The following is a 16,235-nucleotide window of genomic DNA, read 5'->3' as shown; positions in this document are numbered from 1 at the left end:
ATAAGGAAAAAGTGGTATCTACATGCAATAGAATATTATTCAACCTCCAAAATGAAGGAAATTCAGACACGTGCTATATCATGGATGACCCTTAAGGACATTATGCTAAGTGAAATAAGCCAGTCACAAAGGGAAAACCATTGTATAATTTCATTTATATGAGGTACCTAGAATAGTCAAATTCATAGAGACAGAAGGTAGAATGCGCTTCCCAGAGATTTCAGGGAGAGAAGAATAGAGACATTGTTTAATGGGAACAGAGTTTCAGCTTTGTAAGATGAAAAGAGTTCAGGAGATGGATGTTGTGATAGTTGCACAACAATGTGAATGTACCTGGTGCCACTGAACTGTACACTTAATAATGGTTAGATGATAAATTTAAGGTTATGTGTATTTTACTACAGTTTAAACAAAATTTTAAGGTGAGGTTTTTAACATACTCTTTATATTTATTTGGAAACTCAGAGACCTAGAAAGCATGTGTGGGCTTATTACAAAAAAAAATCCCAAAGTATCAGTTATTTACTTTGTCGCTGTTCTCAAAATTTACTTCTGAGACATAACATAACCTGTTAACAAAATCAGGCTACAGAGAGCCTATCTCCATACAGAGAGGGAATGAAATATAGCATATGAAATGTTCTCTGCCTCATGCCTGCACTCTGACTGGAAATCCCATAATTTGGAGCCTTGCTGAATTGGAAAAGTCAACTACTGTAGTTGGTCAGTTCTACCACAATTTTTAGCTGTAGTCACCCTTCCTGTTTTCCCCTCTTGACTCCTTCTAGTTCATTCTCTACATAGTAGCCAAAGAGCTTTAAAAATACATTATGGCGGGGCTTCCCTGGTGGCGCAGTGGTTGAGAGTCCGCCTGCCGATGCAGGGGAGACGGGTTCGTGCCCCGGTCTGGGAAGATCCCACATGCTGCAGAGCGGCTGGGCCCGTGAGCCATGGCTGCTGAGCCTGCGCATCCGGAGCCTGTGCTCTGCAAGGGGAGAGGCCACAACAGTGAGAGGCCCGCCTACCGCAAAAAAAAAAAAAAAAAAAAAATACATTATGGTATTATGCTAAGTGAAGTAAATCAGAGAAAGACAAAGACTGTATAATTTCACTCATACATGGAATCTAAAAAAGCTAAACACATAGAAACAGAGAGTAGAAGGGTAGTGGCCAGGGGCTGGGGGTGGTCAAAATGGGGAGATTGGTCAAATGGGAAAAAAATTTAACATAAGATTAATAAGTTCTGGGGATATAATGTAAAGCATAGTGACTATGGTTAACAATACTATATTATATACTTGAAATTTGCTAAGAAAGTAGCCCTTAAATATTCTCACCACCGCCCCCCCACACACAACATGGTAACTAACTAACCTTATTGTGGTAACCATTCTGCAATATTATATGTGTATTAAATCATAATGTACACCTTAGACTTATATAATGTTATATGTCAATTACATCTCAGTAAAGCTGAAGAAAATACATAATTTTATGTCAAGTCACTGCCTAATGTCTTCGTATTTTGTGTAGAATAAAATCTAAACGTCTTACTGTGGCATATAAGGTGCTGCACCATCTGGTCCTCACTATCTGGTCCCTTTGGAGCAGTTTGTAGCACTCTCTGCCTCTCTAGCATCCCCTAGACCACTGACATTCTTTCTTTTTTTAAACACGTCAAGGTCCTGCCACAGGGCATTTGCACATGCTATCGCCTTGCTTGAAAGGCTCGTTTCTCCACTTTTCAAATATTCTTCCTTGTCCTTTGGATCTCAAATATTACTTCTTCACAGAAGTCTCTCCTGAATACCTTATTTAACATGGGCCCACCCATTATTCTCTATCTCTGTTCCCTCTTTGTTAATTTCATGACATTTAACACAATTTGTAATTATGTCATTAGTTGTTGACTCTTTTTCTGTTTCCCCTGACTTGAATCTAAGCTCTTGAAGGGCTGGAACTATATTTAGTTTTGTTCACTATTGGCCAGAGCTCCTAGAAGAAATTTGGCACATAAGAGCAAATCAATAAAAATTTGTTGAATGATTGAGTGAATAAAAACAAAAATTAAATACACCCTAAATACCCATCAATAGAGGAATAGGTTTTCTATAAAATACCATTCTATTGTTTAAAAGAATGAGAGATATTCCACATAGTATTGTTAAATGAAAAAAGCAGGTTACATAACAGTGCATTCAATGCAGTAATATTTTTAATAAAAATGTGTATTTATATGTGAGTATATATACACCTATATGTATATACGTGTGTGTATGTGTGTGTAATTCAGAGCACCTACAGAGGAAACTATTAACAATAGCCGAAGAAGGAAATAATACTGTAGAAGGGTGGGAACTGGATGATGAGAGACTTTAGTTTTTTTTTTCCTTTAATTTTGCTAGAGTGAATTTTTACTTCTGTGAGTACATTCATGTTTTTTGTATAATTTAAAAATTATTATATTTTTGTTTGCTGATACCTTTATTTAATATGTTCAATTTAATTTGGGAAATTGGATAATCAATAGGTGTGAAAAGTTACCAGAATCAATATATGGTGCAAATGGGATGCTATATGTAGAGATTAAGTAATTTCAAGCCCCTAAACTAAAATTGTTAGGTAAGAATAAATTTTCAATATTGGAAACACTAGGGGTAAAATAATTACACATTTTTGCTCATTCAAGAAAATAAGTTATGTGCTATTGTCATGAGATTTCAGGCCTGAAATATTGATTTTTTATACCAATAACGAATAAATATATTTGAGAGTTTTACAGTTTATTCAGCAGTGCTTCAATTGGTAATGAAAACAGAGACAAGACATCAGAAGATTTTACAACCAAGAAGAGTTGTGTCCATTCATTCGTACACTTGATCAGCTCTGTCACATTTACTCAACTTCCAAAAAATAAGCAAACAAAAAAAAAGAGCTTTGTCTATTTTTATAGTCTGTTGGATCAATGTGGGAAGAATGCATATATCCTTTATATAACTGCCAATTCAAACAGAATTGCAGAAATGCAATTCATGATTGATTCCTGAAAGAATTATCACAAAATATAGGTCAGAGGGAACCTCAAGGATTCCAACCCACTTCCAGCATTTGGAAACTTGCACTTTCTTGCCCAGAGGAGGCACAAGTGCAAGACAGCTTCAGGCTCTCAAGGATAAGCATCAGACAGCCTTGAAGACTTTGCAGTTTTGAGCTTGAGGCCACTTCTTTTTCCAAGTTCTGCCTTCAACTTCTTTGCCTCAGGAATTAAGTCTTTTCCTGCATCACTGTCACCTTTAACATTGTCATCACCAACAGATGTGCTTCTTTTCCTAGCCTGGCTACAGAGTAGAACATGGTCTCCCAAGAACCTACTTTCCTTGATATTCTGAGAAGAGTATAGTCTCTGTACCCTTGGGCATGAAATAGCTCAGCAACAATGCCTCAGAGTCACAGGAAGAGCAGGAGTGGTGTAGGAGAGCATCCTATGGTGTACAGGAAAGATGGTGGTATAAAACCATATATAAAATTTTAAGTCTCCATCGGTTCCAATGGGCAGTTTCCAGCTCAGTCTGGATGGCCACCAACTCATTAGTGTTGAGTTCCATGAACATAGATTTCCAACAGGCATTTTCTTATTGAGACAATTTGAATATTGTAAGTATTTTCCCTCAATTCTTGATTATAGGAAGAACAATCTTCTTCCTCACTCCATGATCCCTGCATCTGACCATGAAATAAAGACTATTATTCTCTTGAAAGTATTAGGAGAAACTATTCTGGCCTCCCCGCCTCACTCATGCTCCCCACAGAAGGAAGGCCTTAACTGAATGGGAGGAGGTCACCAGGGTCACTGGCTTCTGTAAGGAACATAAAGGTTATGTTCATATATTCATTACCTTCTCCTCTCCTGGCCCCTCCCTGCAGTAAGCCTAGTAGCTGATTATTTACCAAAAATAGAGCTGTTGTTTTGATCCTTCCAAACTCTATTTCTTAAAATGTTCAGAAACGTAGAGGAGAAATGTCTCCATAGAAATGTTCATTGCCTTCATGGTTTAAGTCTCAGATTGATGGATGTCTGTCTCAGATCCACAAACCACCGAGGAATGTGGATGTTTGAGACCAAATGAGGTAACAATACATTTAAGTAATGTTTATTGAACTTAGCACAGAAAAGACACTTACCAAACAAAACTAACAAAAAAATGAATGAAGATAGAAATAGCTCATATTTATTTAGTGAGCATAAACTAAGTGCAAGATGCACACACAATTGGTAACATACCACATCAATCAAGGTCCTTTCCAAAAACGAAATTCCACTCAGATGGTTTCAACTCAAGCGTCTTTAATAAAGGGACTATTTACAGAGGACTGGGCAAAGTTAAGAGAACTAACCATGGATGCTGAAGCACCCAGGAGTAGAAATAGGCAAAAGCCATTCATTATGATACTTAGGCCCGAAGGACACAAGGAAGAATAGTGTTGCAATGGCCCAGTAAGAGCTGGCACCCTGGAGGAGGGGCTGTGGGACGGAAGGAGGAGGGTCAGATCTATTGCCGTAATTTGCCAGAACCAGGACCCTTAAGCAGAGAGAAAACAAAGGAGAAAGACCAACTGCTTCTCCTTTTCTCCTGTCTCCTTTCAGTGTGTCACACTGACCAGAAGCAACCAGAAACTAGCCAGCCAGGGAGTCTGGGTGATGCAATGTGTAAGGATCAGCCTTAGGGCACAGAAGAGGGTAGAAAAGAATAGAGAATGGGTCAGTCAGAGCAAAGGGGGGAGACAGAAAATGGAAAGCAGTCAATACAAATGTGTAAAAAGAATTATCTTAATTTTCAAAACTATCTTGTGAGATAAATACAGTTATTCTCATTGTAAACGTTAAAAAAAGTGAGATTTAGAGATGGTAAATAAATTGTTCAATTCCTGAGTCTACAGGCTTAATAACTAAACTATTCTAGATGCAGAGTATATGCCCCAAAATGTTTGCTTCAATAATTAATTGATTAAGTAGGAGCTATATTTGATATAATTAGGCATCCATTGTCTTTATAAATATAAGCTAATTAACCATAGTAATTATTGGTCTGTAAAAGAGGGATGACTTTTCTCCCCTGAGATACCAAATGCCACTTAATTAGGATTAGGAAACAACTGAAGGAACATTCAGGATTAGAGTTGAAAGGCAGAGGAAGCAGAGATTCACTAGAAGTGAAGAACTCTGAAAGGCAGGTTTTTCTCAGGCAGCCAACAGAGCATAAGTCCTCGTTGAGTTTCCACACACATCTTTCCTCCTCATACCTCCGGCATGATTTAGGCAAACGGTGTTAATCTAGTGCCTGAGCACACAGTTCATGCCCCGACTCTAAACTCTTCCATGTGCTATTCCCTGGGCCTGAAATACCTTTGTTCCATTTCTTTTCCTGATCTTATTTTTCAAACTTATTTTTCAACTTATTTTTCAAAGCCATATCCTCTGTGAAGTCCTCCTGAAGGCTGGGGATGTGTCTTGCACTCCTGTGTACTCCTCATGCCTTACAAATAGCCTGAAACATATTAGACACTCCGTGAATGTATTTAAATTAATTAAACTAAGGAGAAAATAAGAATTGGGTTCTGAAGATTGCAGACTTTGGGGGGAAGCAATATAGGGAGACACAGGACTAAAATGGGGTAGATATTAGAGGTAGATTAAATTGATAAAAAGAGCCATCAATAAAGCTAATTTCCTATACAGCACAGAGCTGGACTGTGTTCCCTTGAAACTGCCCACAGCACCATGTGGAGTTCTGCTCAGTGTCTGCCACCCAAAGTCTCCCTGTATATCCCTTTGTTACTTACTGTTTGAAGAATTATGCACATGTTTCTTTACCTTTCTTATCTTTACATTTTATCTTCTCTCTTATAATTTATAGCTAAAGTTGCATTGAATCAGTTTGATCACAAATATACACTATTCCTCCCCTAACAGAATGGCTACATTTTACTTTTATTTTTAAAAATTTTAAAGATCTTACTGGCTTTATTCAGTGATTCATGAATCAGGCAGTATCCAGCCTAACAGACGGAAAGGAGCTCCAAGGAGAGTATAGGCGGAAGGGAGCACGAACAAGGATGTTCTACTAGCAAAAAGTAGATTGGCAGCAATGTCACTTTCCTTTAAGGGATGGGATCTATCGGGCAGGTTACTTAACTAGAGCTGATTACGCGATTCCTGATTGACTGGTTTAAGATTGCATTTCTGGGAGAGCCAAAACTGTAATTAAGCCTCAGTTTGGTGAGGTGAGGCTTAGCATAAGTGACTCCATTTGGGGCCTGTTGTCTTGTTTTTATCAATCCCCACCCAACCCCCTTTTTTTTTGGCCACACCATGCGGCTTGCGGGGTCTTAGTTCCCCAGCCAGGGATCAAACCCATGCCCCCTGCATTGGGAGCGCAGAGTCTTAAACCCTGAACCGCCAGGGAAGTCCCTCAATTCCCACTTTTTGATGAGACTCTCAGTCTGAGATGTGATCACAATTTGGCATTGGCATTACTCCCAGCTACTGCTCTAAAGTTCTCTTAAGTTTTTGCTGAATCTCTGTGGTGTTTACAGGTCGCTACACTGGGTTCACTTTCTTTAAGTCAGTCATTCTCTTCATTCCTTTTCTGATGTTCTAGTTTTAGGGAAATCCTTTGCTTGCTGGTTAGTGGTTGCAAACATGCATTTGAAGATTTTGAGAGAATACCAAGCCCCAGGGAAACTACTGTGATTATCGTAAGCGGGATAATTCCTAATATCTGGCGTGTACTTTGGAGCAGAATGGCTACCTTTTAATATAACCTTTTTATGAGTCATTATTCATCTCAAATTTGACATTATTAAAAGCTTCTTTTGCTCCCAACTCCACCCACCTCTCCCCACACCCAGATTTATATGGAGTTGATTGCTATGTTAGCTAAGGCATCAGACAAGGCATGGAAGAGGCTATGATGATGAATAAGATATGGTTTCTGACACTAGGAAGTTTGGGCTGTAGCAGGAAGAGTAAGAAAAGATGTGCAATAATTGATCTAAAGAATATAATTTTTGAGGTGCAGAAATAATTGCTAGGGTGTAAAGAGACGAGAGAACTCACTTCTGATAAGGAGAATAGGAAGGGCTACACGAAGAATACAACATCTTTTTATTTTTATCCAGTTTTGAAATTGCCATAGACTTTAAGTTTATGAACCAAGGAGCAGATAGGAGAATGATGGGTTTTTTCCTACCTCTTTTAAAGGGATTAGAAAAGGAATGGCGTTCAAATTTAGGGTGACACTGGAAGAAAGGGGAACACAGGGCATGCCATAGAGGGATGATTTATAAAGTTATTCAATTCAAGGGAAGCAGATGCTCAGAGCCTAACATGACTCAGGAAAGTCACAAATCTCTCCCCTTTTCACCCTGGGCCACCATATTGCACATCAAGAGACACCATACACGTCATATTCTATGTACATGTAAAACAGTCAGGAGCCTCCAGGAGTCTTTTTCCTTATTGCTTTCTCATGAAATTTTAATACCACAAAGATGCTGTGTGTCTTTTATGCACTGTACATATATCTGTGCTTCATACCTAAAAGAGTAAGATTTTTTGTTCCTTCCCTTACCTGCCCCCCATCAAAAAGAACAAATCTTCACCCTCTTGGGAGTGATACCATCTGTGTTGAGAATGCTTGATGGGAAAGCGTTATCTATTCATGTTACAGGGGACATCTTTGTAGACCATAATGTGAATGGTTCTGCTGGAGGGGAGAAACCCAGATCCCCCATACCACTTCGAATCTCCAGAGAGATTAGACAATAATTAAGTGACACTATGACAGGCAAATTTGATTTTGAGAAATTTTAATTTCAATCTCAAATATTAGGTTATCTTAGTTGACATCTAAGTCACACCACAGGTACTGAAAAGAATTCCCACATCTTCACAAGGCTGATGAAACTTTCCTGAAAGACTGTAAATCATCCATCACACAGGCTTTTGAATGTGTAGCAGACTTTAATGAAGGATTAAGGCTGCTGCTGATCCTCAGACTTTCCCACTTAGGACAGCCCCCCTCACTTCCTGATTCTGCATCTCAAGTACCTTCATGAAGATTCATTAGCGTCATTATTCTGAACTGGCAAAGACTTTGACATATCACTTTCGTTCTCACTTTTCCTACTCAACTTTTTCATAGAAGAGGTGAGTATAGAGATTTCTTTTTTTTTCTTTTTTTTTCATTTTAACAGTTTTTAATGAAAGTTGTATGCAAGATTACTTCATTCCTGCATCTTCTCAATTGTTTCTTCCTTATATTTGCCCTTTTCCTTTCCTACTTGGCGAGATTTGACTTTATGTTCGAGGATCTTTTTGCGGTCTTTGTCCAGTTTTAGTTTGGTGATAACCACCTTGCTGGGGTGAATGCCCACATGGACAGTTGTGCCATTAGCCTTCTCCCGCTGCACTCGTTCAGTGTAGATGACATATTTCTTCCTGTAAACTTGGACTACTTTGCCAATTTGCTGCCCTTTGTAGTGCCCTTGTACAACCTGAACTTCATCATCCTTCCGGATGGCATGGATCGGACATTGTACTTCTGTCTCAGCTCTTTAGAAAGAGGGGAAGACATAATCTTCCTCAGAAGTCACAAAGGGATTGAACTTCATTTCGGCCACTAGCGCTTCAGCGATGGCCACAAAAGGGCGAGATTTATGTTCTTGCTGATGTGAATTGTCTCCCAAATACACAGAGATTAAAATGTGAGAGTGGTTATTGTTCATTACAGTTTTATTTATTTTATTTTATTTTATTAATTAAAACTTTTTATTGTAGTGAAGTATATAACATAAAATTTTCCATTTTATCCATTTTTAAGTGTACAAATCAGGGGCTTCCCTGGTGGCGCAGTGGTTGAGAGTCCGCCTGCCGATGCAGGGGACACAGGTTCGTGCCCCGGTCCGGGAAGATCCCACATGCCGCGGAGCAGCTGGGCCCATGAGCCATGGCCGCTGAGCCTGCGCGTCCGGAGCCTGTGCTCCGCAACGGGAGAGGCCACAACAGTGAGAGCCCCGCGTAACGCAAAAAAACAAAAAAAAAAAAAAAAAAAAAAAGTGTACAAATCAGTGGCATTACTTGCATTCACAATGTTATGCAACCAATCATCACTATTTCCAAAATTTTTTCATCACCCCAAGCAAAAACTCTGATGATTAGGCAATAACTCCCCATTCCTCCCTCTTCCCGTCTTTAGTAATCTCTATTCTACTTTCTGTGTCAATTAATTTGCCTATTCTAGACATTTCATATAAGTGGAATCATACAATATTTGCCCTGTTATGTCTGGCTTATTTCACTTTGAACAATGTTTTTAAGTTTTATCCATGTAACAATGGGTACAAGAACTTCATTCCTTTTTACAGCTGAATAATATTCCATTGTATATATATCCTGCATTTTGTTTATCCATTCATCTGCTGATGGACACTTGGGTCGTTTCCATCCTTTGGCTACTGTGAACAATGTTGCAGTAAGCATTGACATACAAATACCTGAGTCCTGTTTTAAATTCTTTGACATATATACCTACAAATGCAGTTGTTGAGTCAGGTGGTAATTCTACGTTTAGGTTTAGAGAACTGTTTTCCACCATTTTATATTCCCACCAGCAATGTACCAGGATACCAATTTCTCTACATTCTCACAAATACTGTATTCTCCTTTTTTTATATAGCTATTCTACTGGTTGTGAAGTGACATCTTATTGTGGTTTTGATTTATATTTTTTCTGATGATGAATGATTTTGAGCATCTTTTTAAAAATTATGGTAAAAAACACATAACATGAGATATCCCCTCTTAACAAATTTTTAAGTGTACAGCATTAATGTTATACATAAGCATTAGCACAATGTTGTACAGCAGAGCTCTAGAACTTTTTCATCCTGTGTGACTGATACTCTGTATCCTCCTTATAGTTTGGTTTTTTTTTTTTTTTTTTTTTTTGCGGTACGCAGGCCTCTCACTGTTGTGGCCTCTCCCGTTGCAGAGCACAGGCTCCGGACGCGCAGGCTCAGCGGCCATGGCTCACGGGCCCAGCCGCCCCGCGGCGTGTGGGATCCTCCCGGACCGGGGCACGAACCCGTGTCCCCTGCATCGGCAGGTGGACTCTGAACCACTGCGCCACCAGGGAAGCCCCCCTCCTTATAGTTTTAAATAACATTTTTTTCCATTTCGAGGAGTCATGTATCATTATAGATATTTTAGTTAAAAATTGAAGAGGTAGTGTTTGGGATTACTAGCCAGATTCTGTTTTTTGCTTTTTCTTCCCATTTTTCAAGTATTGTTCTTTGTAATGCCAAACAACAGCAAAACGCTTTCACTTTTCTTTAATCGAATGATCTGTCTTGAGAATAAATTGGTTTTCAAGGGCCTATTCAAACATTAAGACTCAGTGGTCACATTCAAGTTTATTAAAGAAAATTCTCACATAGAACACAAATCTAGACTCTGAAACCTCTAAACCTCTGACCCTTGGAAGATGTCAGTGGACCAGGTTCAGGTGATAATCTAGAACCATTGCTGATATTTTCACCAGCCATTTTCCTCCTCGATATTAGCCAGAGACCTGGTCTACACCATACTCATCAAACTCCTTTCTTGCCTCGATTTTTGTGACATTTGATTACCATAAGGTTGGGAGATTTTATTTCATAAAGTTTAAATGATGTGTCCACATTGGAAAGGAACACAAAAGTACCCAAGAAACTCTCCACTTTAAAACATCCAGCATTTCGTACAGTGTAATTCCTTCCTTATCCCCTGAAGACAGTTCTATCGCACCAGGCCTTCAGTAACTTCAAACTGCTGTTGGCAAAAAGTAAAAATTCCTTAGCATGACATACAAAGTCATCTCAGCCTCATCCTATCTACATTTATGACCTCATTCCAAGCAAGCCTTTCTCTTACTTTTCCTATGTTACTGGGCTTTTCTAAACTAGACTTTTTTTTTTTTTTCATTTCTCTGCCTCTCTGCTTGTCATTCCTTCTGTCTAGAAATTACTTCTCATGCTGATCACCAACAATTAACACCTGACACCTCCCTTAACAAGTGTTTACATAACTAGTCACCCTTCTCTAATGCCCTCATGCTTTACATGTATCTCCTTCACAGATCTTTTCCAATTTAATTGCAGTTATTTGTATGCAGGCTCGCTCCTGCTAATAGGCAGTCTCTTTTTAAGGGAATGTACAGTGCCAACTCAGTAAAGTGCTTATGACACTATGCATTTATTTATTTATTAGGCTGAACTATATAAAGCTGCTGATATTTAACCATTTTGACCTACAAAAATGACAATACTTATATTATTTATGACCTACCTCATTCTAAAAATACCTCTCAAAATCCTGTCGTAAATACACTGAGACAGACAGTATGCTCACCAAACATTGCATTTGAACCTCTATATTTCCTGGCTCCCTTGCTACTGGTTAGGGCCTTACAGCCAGGCCTGGTCAATAAAGCAACAAAAAGGTGAACAGAACTGTGTCCCTTGGTGGCTGAAACAGTGAAAATAGCATGTGCATTTTTCCAGGTGCTCTTCTCTTGCTATAATGACCAAAGTGACTGCATGTTCCAGACAGTGCAGCTACAGATGGTAAAACTTTTTACCTTGGGCTGGTAACTGACACATGTCACAAAGCCCTACACCAACCTATAATGTACATAAGCAAGAAATAAACCATGGTTGTGTTAGGTCACTGGGATTTCAACTTTAATTTCTTGCTAATCTTACATATAAACAAATGAAACAAAATAGACAAGGAAATGAGGGAAAGGAACATAAAGATAGAGAAATAAAGACAGGACAAGATTAAACCCAAAGTTTAATAGAGGGATAGACTGGGAGTTTGGGATAGACATGTACACACTGCTATATTTAAAATAGATAACCAACAAGGACCTAGTGTATAGCACAGCGAACTAAAAAGAAAAAAAAAAAAAGATTAAACCCGAAGTGCCAGCCATTACCTACAAGAGGTATGATATGTATTTGATTTGAGCTTCCTCGTGGTCCCCAAAAAAGAAGAAACACCATCTCTTGCAAAGTTCAATGTCTCCAAAAAATGAAAACTAACTTATAACAGTGCTTTAAATTCTGGATATATATTGAATGAATGAGCTTCTTACTATCATTATTTATGTGTATACTATATATCAGGAAAATAGAGAATAGCAACATTAGCTCTGGAACAATTAAAAGAGTCTTTATGAGAGTGGGTCAGAGAAACCTCTCAACTGTGCTGAGCCTCGCCTAACACTAGATCAATTACTTTTCTGTCTCCAGAGGTATTAACCTTGAATTGCCAATTAGCAAATGATTCTAAACAAAAGGATGCTGATGTTTCGGTAAACCACTCACTTTGTGCGTGCACCTTTAATACGTTCTTTTTAAAAATACCATTTTAGACAATGCTCAACTGCATGTTAACAAATCCACAACAAAGGATTTTACATTAAAAAATTCTTAGATCAGAGGTGAGAATAACACCTCCAATAATTTTGTGAGAATCATAGGTCACAGAGACTGACAGTAAGATGTTAATGACTTTATTCTGCAAACTTTTGCTGAAACTAAGACAGTAATTATGTGAGTTGTTATCTCTTCAGTTACACATTTCCAAATAAGATATAAAGGCAAAATAGTTATGCACTAAAAATATGTGTTTGTATAAGCATTTGAATTAAAAGGCTTGTGAGATTATGGATCATTTTTATTATCTTCTTTATACTTTGCTTTTTTCAAAATATTTAGTAATAAGCTACATTATTTTTATAAGCAGAGAAATGCATTTTTAAATATATAAAATTAAAACATTTTGGTGTTTTTTTTTTATTAGTCTCTGCTTTACAACAAAGTGAATCAGTCATACATATACATCTGTTCCCACATCCCCTCCCTCCTGCGTCGGCCTCCCTCCCACCCTCCCCATCCCACCCCTCCAGGTGGCCACAAAGCACCGAGCCGATCCCCCCACGCCACGCGGCCACCCCCCACCATCCATCCATCCCACGCCCGGCAGTGTATACACGTCCATGCCTCTCCCCCGCCCCATCACAGCCCCCCCCCTCCCCATATCCCCAAGCCCACCCCCAGTAGGTGTCTCTATTCCTGTTTTACCCCTAAGTTCTTCATGACATTTTTTTTTCTTAAATTCCATATATATGTGTTAGCATACGGTATTTGTCTTTCTCTTTCTGACTTACTTCACTCTGTATGACAGACTCTAGGTCTATCCACCTCATTACAAATAGCTCAGTTTCATTTCTTTTAATGGCTGAGTAATATTCCATTGTATATATGTGCCACACCTTCTTTATCCATTCATCCGATGATGGACACTTGGGTTGTTTCCATCTCTGGGCTATTGTGAATAGAGCTGCAAATGAACATTTTGGTACATGTCTCTTTTTGAATTATGGTTTTCTCAGGGTATATGCCTAGTAGTGGGATTGCTGGGTCATATGGTAGTTCTCTTTGTAGTTTTTTAAGGAACCTCTATACTGTTCTCCATAGTGGCTGTACCAATTCACGTTCCCACCAGCAGTGCAAGAGTGTTCCCTTTTCTCCACACCCTCCTCAGCATTTATTGTTTCTAGATTTCTTGATGATGGCCGTTCTGACTGGTGTGAGATGATATCTCATTGTAGTTTTGATTTGCATTTCTCTAATGATGAATGAGGTTGAGCATTCTTTCATGTATTTGTTGGCAGTCTGTATATCTTCTTTGGAGAAATGCCTATTTAAGTCTTCTGCCCATTTTTGGATTGGGTTGTTTGTTTTTTTGCTATTGAGCTGCATGAGCTGTTTATAAATTTTGGAGATTAATCCTTTGTCAGTTGCTTCACTTGCAAATATTTTCTCCCATTCTGAGGGTTGTCTTTTGGTCTTGTTTATGGTTTCCTTTGCTGTGCAAAAGCTGTGAAGTTTCATTAGGTCCCATTTGTTTATCTTTGTTTTTATTTCCATTTCTCTAGGAGGTGGGTCCAAAAGGATCTTGCTGTGATTTATGTCATAGAGTGTTCTGCCTATGTTTTCCTCTAAGAGTTTGATCGTTTCTGGCCTTACATTTAGGTCTTTAATCCATTTTGAGCTTATTTTTGTGTATGCTGTTAGGGAATGATCTAATCTCATACTTTTACATGTCCCTGTCCAGTTTTCCCAGCACCACTTATTGAAGAGGCTGTCCTTTCTCCACTATACATTCCTGCCTCCTTTATCAAAGATAAGTTGACCATATGTGCGTGGGTTTATCTCTGGGCTTTCTATCCTTTCCATTGATCTATCTTTCTGTTTTTGTGCCAGTACCACACTGTCTTGATTACTGTAGCTTTGTAGTATAGTCTGAAGTCAGGGAGCCTGATTCCTCCAGCTCCGTTTTTCGTTCTCAAGATTGCTTTGGCTATTCGGGGTCTTTTGTTTTTCCAAACAAATTTTGAAATTTTTTGTTCTAGTTCTGTGAAAAATGCCAATGGTAGTTTGATAGGGATTGCATTGAATCTGTAGAGTGCTTTGGGTAGTAGAGTCATTTTCACAATATTGATTCTTCCAATCCAGGAGCATGGTATATCTCTCCATCTATTTGTATCATCTTTAATTTCTTTTATCAGTGTCTTATAATTTTCTGCATACAGGTCTTTTGTCTCCTTAGGTAGGTTTATTCCTAGATATTTTATTCTTTTTGTTGCAATGGTAAATGGGAGTGTTTTCTTGATTTCATTTTCAGATTTTTCATCATTAGTGTACAGGAATGCCAGAGATTTCTGTGCATTAATTTTGTATCCTGCTACTTTACCAAATTCATTGATTAACTCTAGTAGTTTTCTGGTAGCATCTTTAGGATTCTCTATGTATAGTATCATGTCATCTGCAAACAGTGACAGCTTTACTTCTTCCTTTCCAATTTGGATTCCTTTTATTTCCTTTTCTTTTCTGATTGCTGTGGCTAAAACTTCCAAAACTAGGTTGAATAAGAGTGGTGAGAGTGGGCAGCCTTGCCTTGTTCCTGATCTTAGTGGAAATGGTTTCAGTTTTTCACCATTGAGGACAATGTTGGCTGTGGGTTTGTCATATATGGCCTTTATTATGTTGAGGAAAGTTCCCTCTATGCCTACTTTCTGGAGGGTTTTTATCATAAATGGGTGTTGAATTTTGTCGAAAGCTTTCTCTGCATTTATTGAGATGATCATATGGTTTTTCTCCTTCCACTTGTTAATATGGTGTATCACATTGATTGATTTGCGTATATTGAAGAATCCTTGCATTCCTGGAATAAACCCCACTTGATCATGGTGTATGATCCTTTTAATGTGCTGTTGGATTCTGTTTGCTAGTATTTTGTTGAGGATTTTTGCATCTATGTTCATCGGTGATATTGGCCTGTAGTTTTCTTTCTTTGTGACATCCTTGCCTGGTTTTGGTATCAAGGTGATGGTGGCCTCGTAGAATGAGTTTGGGAGTGCTCCTCCCTCTGCTATATTTTGGAAGAGTTTGAGAAGGATAGATGTTAGCTCTTCTCTAAATGTTTGATAGAATTCGCCTGTGAAGCCATCTGGTCCTGGGCTTTTGTTTGTTGGAAGATTTTTAATCACAGTTTCAAATGTAGTGCTTGTGATTGGTCGATTCATATTTTCTATTTCTTCCTGATTCAGTCTTGGCAGGTTGTGCATTTCTAAGAATTTGTCCATTTCTTCCAGGTTGTCCATTTTATTGGCATAGAGTTTCTTGTACTAATCTCTCATGATCTTTTGTACTTCTGCAGTGTCAGTTGTTACTTCTCCTTTTTCATTTCTAATTCTATTGATTTGAGTCTTCTCCCTTTTTTTCTTGATGAGTCTGGCTAATGGTTTATCAATTTTGTTTATCTTCTCAAAGAACCAGCTTTTACTTTTATTGATCTTTGCTACTGTTTCCTTCGTTTCTTTTTCATTTATTTCTGATCTGATCTTTATGATTTCTTTCCTTCTGCTAACTTTGGGGGTTTTTTGTTCTTCTTTCTCTAATTGCTTTAGGTGCAGGGTCAGGTTGTTTACTCGAGATGTTTCCTGTTTCTTAAGGTGGGATTGTATTGCTATAAACTTCCCCCTTAGAACTGCTTTTGCTGTGTCCCATAGGTTTTGGGTTGTCGTGTCTCCATTGTCATTTGTTTCTAGGTATTTTTTAATTTC

General features: G+C 38.4%; 1 pseudogene across 1 annotated transcript; it reads right to left on the bottom strand.

Annotated features, from left to right (window-relative positions):
- Positions 1 to 8,222: 8,222 nt before the first annotated feature.
- LOC308619142 (large ribosomal subunit protein uL24-like) lies at positions 8,223 to 8,821 on the bottom strand (annotated as a pseudogene). The gene has a single exon. The product of its transcript is annotated as a large ribosomal subunit protein uL24-like (transcript).
- Positions 8,822 to 16,235: the final 7,414 nt, after the last annotated feature.

The sequence above is a fragment of the Mesoplodon bidens genome, assembly GCF_964165515.1.
Source record: "Mesoplodon bidens genome assembly, chromosome: 6".
Classification (NCBI taxonomy): Eukaryota; Metazoa; Chordata; class Mammalia; order Artiodactyla; family Ziphiidae; genus Mesoplodon; species Mesoplodon bidens.
The sequence above is the reverse complement of the archived record's forward strand: the minus strand, read 5'-3'. Positions and strand labels throughout refer to the sequence as shown.